The sequence below is a fragment of the Myripristis murdjan genome, chromosome 24 (assembly GCF_902150065.1).
Source record: "Myripristis murdjan chromosome 24, fMyrMur1.1, whole genome shotgun sequence".
Classification (NCBI taxonomy): Eukaryota; Metazoa; Chordata; class Actinopteri; order Holocentriformes; family Holocentridae; genus Myripristis; species Myripristis murdjan.
In genome coordinates this window covers 9,225,107-9,235,290 of record NC_044003.1, presented here as the reverse complement: position 1 = coordinate 9,235,290, position 10,184 = coordinate 9,225,107, and the positions used below count along the sequence as shown (strand labels likewise).

Genomic DNA, 10,184 nt, shown 5'->3' with positions numbered 1-10,184 from the left:
TGTTGGCAACAGGGCTGAGTTTCAATCTAATCAATACCAGAAAAACAACGACTCTCGCTCTGCGGCTGAGAAATGTCTGTGCTCAAATCTGTCTTATGTTTTGGTGGTTAAGAATTTATGACGCTTTCATGCCGGGGATCACACAATTCTGATAAGTCTAACAAGAAAATTGCAATCGCACATCAGAGTCCCAAATAAAACGAAAGGAGGACAACAGGATTCAGCCACAAATCAACTCCAACCAGCGATTCTAAATTATCTTAAAAATCTATGTCATCACGTGTGTCATTTCCCCTCATCTTTGCCTTTCAGTCGCTCACAAAAGACAAAAAGGCTGAATTGTCACCCTGCGAGTATTTCCTCTACTGATGGGAGCAGATTTACTTGGAAATGAAATCTCGCCCCGAGACATTTTAAGGAACTGGAAGCTACAACTCTGAGCATCAGCGGCGAGTGCTGATTGCTGATTTTTGAAAGGAATAACTTGGCTTTAGTGACTGTGCAACGAGCTTTAAATTGCCTCTAAACTAACAACATCATGCTCGACTAAGAGCAATGGGGACGCGGAGGCTGTGAGCGCTTGTGTGCCGGCTGACTGGGTATCAGGCAAAGGAAATATCACGCCCTCTTCCCATCTGTCACACCCCTGACATCTCTCCTTGAGATAAATGGACACCTCAACCTGAGAGAGAGTAAGTCGTCTGTGGCTCTCAGCGGACACAGGGCCGCGACAGAAACAGGAACCAGCGCGCCGCCGGACGCGACAGCCCCATCACTCCTCATCTCCGCTCTCCCCGCTGCCCACAGGTGAACACGTAATGGCCTCTTCCTTGAAATGGCACACAATAACCCGGCATTTAGGGAGCAAGCCTGTTTGTTGTAGCCACTTGCGGGACAGCTGCTGTTTGAAGTATTTTGTCATTTCATTGGCTCCGCTGTGGCTTGGCATGCCAGACGTAAATACTGTATCGGGAATTCAAGATAATGCTGTCTCCAAAACGGTTAAGCGGCGAAGAATGTGCGCCTTTATACGATACAAATCCGCACCATATGTGTTTATGTTTGAGAGGAAGGTTGGTCTGCTTTACTTCGGAAAGCAGTAATCAGTCAGGAAGCGCGAGCCCGGCGCAGAGAAGAAAATCCATCCAGAGCTGCTGGGTCAATGTTTCCTCCGCTTCAACCAAACTCAGCGGAGTGGAGCTCGCTGCCCTCGCCCTGGACGGAGCGCGCAGAGGTCAGGGGTCGCCGAACCTGTGTGTGGCCGCCTCCCAGCTGTCTGGCCGGGAATTAACCCTGGTTGACTCGAACATACAAGCCCTCCTGCTCCTTGTCAGGCTCGGGGCAGGTACATTAACATGGTAATCAACTGCAGGGGTGTGGTGGAGCCAAAAATTTTGAAGCGGGACTCAAGCCCCTACAAACACACAAATCAGTAGACAACAAAGATATAAACAACTTGGCAATTTTCACATACAACTATGCCATCTCTAGTGCTGCTTATGTATGTATATAAGAGGAAAGAGTGGGCGGATGGCACAAAATTATCCGTCTTAACACATCATTTAGATTCATATTCATTGTTAAAATTATTGTTTTCCTTAAAATAAGATTTTTTTTTTCTTTTTTTTTAAATCTACCAGTAGGATGAGATAATCCCAATTGTTTCCAATCCAATTTGTTTCTGGGATTTTCTTGAAATGGGTGTTCTTTTCTTGATTCTGGTGAGCTCATCTGCTTTATTCTGCTTTGTTTCAACACACACACACACAAAAAAAATCCTGACACTAGTGAACCTGCATTAGGAACTAGCAGGATTATCATAAGTGGGATTATTATTACCCACCTGCAGATTTTTCCCACTTGATTTAAAGGACCATACCAGCGATTTGAATGTTTGACCCATTTACTACAATTTACCCACAATTTACATCACAATAAACCATTTAGCAAATCATGTGGGGATACTAAAGACTTTATAACATATAATCAAAATCCCTTGAGTTTCAGAAGTCGTGCATAAACTGTGCAACTGATGACTCGCTGGGTTAAACAAATGTTGCTGCTTTCAGGAAAACTAATGTGGACGACTGGTTTTAAGTCTCTGAAAGCTGATTTTCATATCGCAGTGGAGTGAATGGAAACCAGTGGCTGGATTAAAGGGAAGCAAAATGATATCAGAGTTCTAAAATATGTCTATTTGGAATAGATGTGAAGTATATACATTTTGTAGATACTGAGCCAAACATGCAAAGTCACTGGTGTGCTTCTTCAAAGAGGACATTATTCTTTAAAGACAGAATATGAGACAAAATTACTTGTTCAGATGGAGATTTTTGCAGTGATACTATCTTTTCCATACAATAAATAAATACAATAAACTAAAATCTCAAGGAAAGGGAGGATGGCATGAGATCTAATCTGTCACAAAATCTGAAATGTGACTAAAAATCAAATAAATAGAAAAACTAAAATTCCCTTTTATTTCATATCTGGCGATGCAGGGAATGGTATCAAATATCCGAGGCAGCACCTGCCACCTTCAGTTTGAATTAGCAGTCACCTGTGTTCCACAGCCATTCCTTTTGCTCTTATTAATTTGTCTGACTCCATTTGATGGAGTCATTATGCACTGTAATTGAATGTAATGCCACTTGGGATAGTTGACCTAAAGCGGATGAACATCCACAGCACATATCAAGCTTGATTTGAATCATTTTAATTGAAAGCAGAGATTGCTCATCCATTCGTTCCAATCAGAATCACTATACACAGGTTGTACTACATGTAGAGGTACATCATGTATGTGGATGTAGTCGTGGATTCATCCCAAAAGGACTGAGGTGGTTTCACCATTTGTGTCACAACAAGCAGAAAAAAAAATCAGAAACTGCTTTGATGCTCTGAGCCAGCATTAAATTCATCAAAATATAATATTGTATAAAGACCTTGGGAGCTTTGACATTTGACACCTGTCACAAACATTTCGCTGGAGAATACCAGACATTCTCAAATGAATGCAAAGTTTCTCAGGAGAACACAAAGTTTTGCACAGGAATGCAGAAAACACATTTTCCCCACCATATCCCTTCAGGGACTCTGTAAGTTTCACATGCTTCAGGAATTTCTCTGGAAAAGTGAAAATATGTTGAAACAAGGCAGAATAAAAACAGATAATCCCACTGGTATCAAGAAAATAACACTTGATTCAAGAAAAACAAGTTGATTATAGCATTGAAAACAAGTTGGATTATGTCACTGGCAGATTTTATTTTTCCTTTTCTGGAGAAAAACAGTGTTTCAGCACTGCATATGCCTTGTTAAAATGGAGATTTCTTTGCAGGATACAACACCAGCTTTCATTTTCTGTATTACAGATGTCCTAGGAGGAGTAATAAAAAACACTGCTTTCACTCAATCCATTAATTGCACCAACAGTGATTTGATTTATCACTGCAGGTGAAGATTTTAAAGCAAGAGGAAAAATGTCCCTTGCATGATTTTGTTGTACAGATATCTCATCTCACGCTCACTAAGCCTTCAAATTGCTCATGAGTGGGCTGATCATTTGCAGTGATGGAAATGTATCGTGCATGCGGCACATGGAAATATGTCTATAAACTTCCACAGTATTTCATCATAACTAAAGTGCGTTTTATAACTGTTATTCTCCCTCCACTGCGGGGAGTGGGTTCTGCTTCATTAATTATTAAGCCAAATTCCATGCAGCTACAAGTCAAGCCACTATTTCTGCCTGACTGAAACCCACCTGCCCTGTAATTAATAAAGACCTGCCATTTAGTACAGCACTCCATCTTGATCTTTGATTTCCCTGTCAGAAACTATTAAAGCACCCCCTGGTCTTCACCACAGCCTCGGCATGAGGCCGCGTCTGAATTGAATCACCCAGATTTCATTGGCATATTAAAAAGAAACCCAACACGAGGGGCTCTGAACAATGGAGGAGACTGATGGAATTTTGAAGGCTTGGACAACCACATGCAGCGCTCCGGTTCTTAAACATCACGGTGAATTTTTCACTCTTGATAAATATTATACAGCTCGGCGTATTTTGTCCCGGTAAGTTGGACCACTTTATTGCAATATTTGCCCGTGTAAAGGTAACCAGGCAAACTGTGTACAGTTTCACCTATATGTTGGGCATAAATTGATTTACTTTCATAGCAAAACAAAGTGCAGGAGAAAGAAACTGAGAATTGTCTATTGAAAATCAGTACTTTTCCAACAACCCATAATTCATTTTTGCTATGATGAAAAGGGTGACTCAACGTTATTGGCACAATAAGTGCCTGTAATTAAGGAGTAACATGTAATCCTGCTTCATACTCCTCATCCAACCCAGTATCATGGCCAAGCGTGTAATTCACACGGTGTGCCACTTTTTGTAGCGTATCAATGTCACGGTGTTCCTTTCTAAATCGTGTAACCGACACGCCTCTATGAGAGTGTACTACCAGCAGGGGGCGACAAATTTCTCTGTACCGCGGACAGCTGCTGGAAGCATTTAGTTGACTCCATCCCGCTTCAGCGCAAGGTAAGATACAGATGCATGACCTATGAAATGTATTTTTTAAACTAGTAATGTTTTTTGTTAAACAACTTTTAGGTCCCCTTGGGGTGTAATCATGTTAATTACATTTTATTTGTCAGTGCAGAACCGCAGGTGATCGACGTTTGATGAAATCAAAGGAGAAATTTAACTTTGCTCCGTTAGCATTTAGCTTTACAGCTAACGTGAGCTGAGAGCTAGCTTAAATTTAATGTTGCTGAGTTGGTCATATTGTAGTCAGATCAGTCTTTTGAGCCGACGGGATACTCCAAAACCCACCGGAGTCAGGCCATTGATATAAGAAGCATTTTTTTTTTCCAAATGTCGGGTTGTGTTTTTATCATTCTAGCGCAGCTCAGGTAGGGCACGGGGCATTTAGAAAACCTTAATGTGGCTTGGTGGACTGTGGAGCTTTGTTACTGAGGCCAGTATTTGAAGAATTGTCATTACTGGCAAAGTAGGGCCAAATAATTCTCCAAATGGCACAATGACGGTATATAAATGCTATGAAGCTTAACTGAAGCCTAGCTTCTGGTCGCCAGGTTTAAATGTTAAACTTTAGGTAGCGCTCGTCAATGTCACCTTTACTCAGGCGTCCAATCGCAGTGGAGGAAGGGCGGGACGGGCGGGACGGGCGGGACAAACACCGCAAAGACCAAACGTCACATCCTGCCTGTACCGGGATGCAACAGCATCAGCATCCGCGATGGAGAAATGAATGTTTGTCTTTGTCTTTATCTCTGAATATCCAGAGATAAACAGTGCATGTTCGGGGGCGGTGTCCACCAAAGCCTCTTGTCCCAGCTCCAAAAGCTAGGCGCTTCTCCGAAAGCCCAGCTGTGAGCGCGTGAGAGCGCTTTGAAGGCGCAGCGCCTTTCAGCTGAGACGCTTTGGTTGCTAGGATACGGACAATCCGCAAAAACAACGTTCACTGCGTTTGTTGCAAGCTCGTAATTTTCCACTTGTTTTAATGGTCTTCAGAATATTAGTTGCCAGCCCTTGTTGTAATGAACTGAGGGCTTATCGCTAAGACATAAGACACCAAAAACAAAGCACAAGAGTAGGAGCAGGGGTGTAGCAACCAGGGGGCAGACCTCAACAGTAAAGTGAAGTGCAGTTGTGAATAGTGAATAGTGAATAGTGTAGTGAATTTATAAGTTATTACACGATTCCTCGGGTATATTGCACAGAATCAGAAACATGTATATTGCACAGACACCCAGCATGTAAATGTAAAGTACATAGTGAAATTGCACATTGCTTGATTGCATAGGTCCCTTAGGTAATTTGCACAGAATTCTGGATCATAAACATGCATATTGCACCAGAACCCATCATATCAAATTAAAGTGCACCCTGAAATTGCACATTGCTCAATTGCACAAGTCCCTAGGAAAAATTGCATCACTGTAGCCTATATGTCACCCTATTTAACCCCCTAGTGTTTTTACGCTCCAGCAAAAACACAAGTTAACGTTTTACACATACCCTTAGCATGCCCTTTCAGATTTTATACTATTATTCTGTTATACTATACTACTACTATACTATTTTATTCTATACCACTATTATATTTCATATCTTTCTCAGTCATTGCGTGATTATCTTTTCAGAGTGAGCGGATCACAGCGTCAGGTGGGGCTGATAAAAGATGACTTATGCCTTGGGCTCTTTGCATGCAGCAAAGAGCCCAAGTTCGGCCCCAAACCAGGGTGGCCGCAGCCCAGGCCCAAGCCATGCCGCAAGCGCTCCACCAAGTGAGCCACCAGGGCGACGCTAAACAGATGCATATAAATGTACAGCACAATACTGTTAGAGTCGTTTTGCATTGTCACCTGTCTATTTTCCATTGTGATCACCGGTACTTCATTGTGACTGTACAAGTCATTCAGCAGATTGAAATTTATTCATTAGCCTGCTTACATCAGAGCCTGTCATACTTTAAAGAGTACTTACCATGTGTTTTTGTGAATTCTTGATGAAGACAGTTTTATTCCCATGCCTTCATGGTGAAATCATATTTCAAATTTCCCAAACATCTATTATCCAACTGGAAAAATTTGGTCCATAATTAAAAGCAAAATCTCAGGTGCGTTCCGGTAGTTCAACTGGTAGAGCACATACCACATGGCTTAGGCCTAAACCACAGTGATCAGGGCTTGAATCCAGCCTCAGGTGATTTGCTGCATGTCATTCCCTCTCTCCCCCCTTTACTGTGAAACTCCACTGTCCCTAGAGCTGACCCCCCACCCTCCCTCCTCCCATACTAGAAAAGTGCAATGCCAAATGAGAAATTAATTTTATCTGCAAATAATATCGTTAATGTGATTTTCTAGATACATGTTTACACTTTTTGGATATCTTCTAAATGTTTTTTCCCTTATTTAACAGATGAAAATGTGGAAGGAGGCTGTCCAGTTACCAGTGCAGTACTGCGACAGAAAAGGAAAGGTGTGTTGATATATTGTGTAAATCCATACATCTGATTGACACTAATTGATGAGTTCTCATGGATACTGTTTTTTTATTTGGTTAGGTTTGGGCAATCAAGATGTGATGTGTTTAGCAACCTACTGTATGGGAAGATTAATTGTTTGCTTTTGTATGACAGAGCATTTGGAGAAGATTTAGGTGTTTCCACTGTTTTCAGTATGTGTCGTGTTGAACTCCAACACCAGATTAGTCGTGTTTGTTGCATGACAGGACCAAGCAGCCAAGAAGTTGCATAGTAGGCTAACTTTAGCTTAGAAAAGTCTTAACTCTCCAGCTGTCAGGGATGCAAACAGGTAAAGATCAAAAATGAAAAAATACAACAGGACAGCTTACCTTGTGTGGTACTTCTGCACCTTTATGTGGGGTCCAATGCACACTTGTGAAATAGATCAAGTTTGCAGAAAGTTGGAAATGTAGGAAAGGATAGTGATATTGCCAACGGGTTTAAGCCTCTGCAGTCTTCCTGCACAAGTGTGCGCTTGACCCCACACACAGGCGCAGCAGTATCACACAAGATAAGCTGTCCTGTCGTTTTTTGTTTTTGACAACAATAAATACATCAGTCATATTTATTTTATTGCCCAACCCCATACTTTGTTGATTACAGTAACTTACCATTGTGCCATACAACTTCTGTAACAGTATTAAACACAAAGAAAAAAAACGTATAACCCATGCTATCACAGTAACCTCTTGCCATCATATAAAAGTTTTACTTAGTGCATTGTAAAGCTATGTCATTTTTTTTTCCTTTCAGAATACCCACACACACTGACAGGGAGCGGGGATTTTTACCCAGTGAAGAGGGTTGCCAAAACCCGAGTCATCAAGGTTAGATATAATAATAAGCACTACACCCATTTCCTCCTTCTACCCAATTCAGCTCATTCAATATTAAAAAGGAATGCAAATTAAAATTTTTCTGTCAATGAAATTTTATTTTGCAGTTCAAGTATTGATTTGATTGGATACAGGATGTTAAGGTGCTTATCAACGGCAAGAGCTTGACATGCCATATTAATATACCAACAATTCAGTATAATCATAAATTCAATATTCAGTGTTTCAGCTGGCAATACATGATTCCAGGTTAAAACTGTGGAACCTCATTTTGATTGATTTTGCTGAATCACAAGAGTATTTAATAGAGTGGAGTAACTGTTACCACGTGGAGTAAACCGAAAATATTCTTTTTTTTTTTTTTTTTTTTTTTTTAGGGTCAAAAAATGAAGTATGTGGAGTGGGAGCCATGCAAAATCTGGTGTGTATGACCTTTTTTCAATGAATATAAAGTAATGAGTACGTATTACATGTTTTCAATATAGAGTGTCTTAATATATATAGATTTTATTTGCATAACCCATTTTTTTTTCCTTTTTGTCTTACAGTGGAAAGAAGTGGCCTTTGCAGTGGGTGCCGGATAGTGAAACTTGCTAGGTTTTTGCGGCAAATTAGCAGCTGTTCACATGATTTCATTTCCATTTGTTGCTGTATTTCATTTTGCACTTTGTATTTTACAGTGTTCTTCTTGTTTGTTTGTTTTTTGGGCACTGTAAATATTGTCATGTAGTGATCTGTTTTTGTTATGCTGGTTTTTACTTTACCTGTTGCAATAAAACCTTGAAAAGTGAACTTGTTTCTGATTTAATAACACAAAATATTTATTGAATAATGTAGCTAAGCATTTTTCGATGTCTGACATGTAGGCCACCACTCACACAACGCTTTGAAATAAAGAACCTCAAATAAAGAAACTCAACCTTTAGTATCGCTGGAAGGGTCACCACCTGATGAGCAGGCCAACAGGTAAAGGCAAGGCAGGTTTATTTGTATAGCACATTTCAGCGATAAGGCAATTCAAAGTGCTTTACATAGAGCATAAAGGCATTAAAACAATATAAAAGCAACACAAGAAAACATACATAAAAACAATGAATAAAAAGAAGCTATAAGGAGAATAAGATAGAACAGGACATTAAAATTTACAGTGCAGTGCAAAATATGAACCCTTAATGTGGTCTAATGGAAGGCAGCGGCAAACAGAAAAGTCTTCAGCTGTGATTTAAAAGAACTGAGAGTCGCAGCAGATCTACAGTTTTCTGGGAGTTTGTTCCAGATATGTGGAGCATGAAAAATAAACGCTGCTTCTCCATGTAAACTTGAATATGTGACCAAAATAAGTCACTTCACATAATACCATCCTGTCTATCATTCAGGCTATTATACAGTGCATAACCACAGTCTATGGGCTTAACCCTAACCCTAACCCTAACCCTAACAAGATGTAAGCCTATTTTAGCATTGCTCCAAGAAAATAAGCTTTTAAGTTAGCCAAAACTACTAGTGTGGTTGTAAATTAGTAAACTCTGATTACCTTAAAAGATTATGTCACTATATGATTAACTGCAATGATTTTTGTTCATACTTTGACCCAAAAGACAAAAGGCCCAACTGAACGTAAGCCTGGGCCAAGGCTGTGACCATGAAATGTGAAAATTAGAATTTTGTCATAGGACTAAGCCAAATACATCGTTGGAATTGTCTCAACCTGGAGAGTAACATATGTCAGTTTGAAGATTGTAACAGCTTCCTCCTTTGAAATATTGAGCTTTGAACTCTGACCTCAGTGCATCTTTGCAGCACTGTTATTCAGCAATAACAGCGGCTACAGACATGAGGCCAACTGTTATAGAAAGCTCTTGACCTAAACTGTGTGAGTAAGTCCATGTGGGTACAGTCACCAATTGGGGGCGCTATCAAATTTGGTAAAAATAGATTTTCACCCATTTTCAAAATACATATTACATTTCTGGTTACACCACTGTGTTTGTCATCCCCTAAAACCCCTCAGTGTACTTTCAAATGATTATTTACAACTTCAGATCCTAGGAAATACGCAAAATGTTTTTAAACTACAATTCCCATGAGCCAAGCTATGTCGCGCGCTGTGCATGTAAGGAGAAAGCCGCCATATTTGTAGTTTTTCTGTTTTTCAAAGGAGGGTTTGAGATAGGGTTCTATAAAATATTTCTGCTCATTATTTCAAATACGTAGCAAAGCCGAACTTTTAATTGCATTGCATATAGATGATGTATGCCAAATAAACGTAGAGATGTTGACTTTT

At 40.2% G+C, this 10,184-nt stretch overlaps 1 long non-coding RNA gene across 1 annotated transcript; it reads left to right on the top strand.

The window, feature by feature from the left end:
- The first annotated feature begins 4,502 nt into the window (after positions 1–4,502).
- Positions 4,503–8,686, top strand: LOC115356443 (uncharacterized). The gene is made up of 5 exons (XR_003927967.1): positions 4,503–4,552; positions 6,959–7,018; positions 7,818–7,891; positions 8,278–8,321; positions 8,449–8,686. It is a non-coding gene; the product is annotated as an uncharacterized LOC115356443 (long non-coding RNA).
- Positions 8,687–10,184: the final 1,498 nt, after the last annotated feature.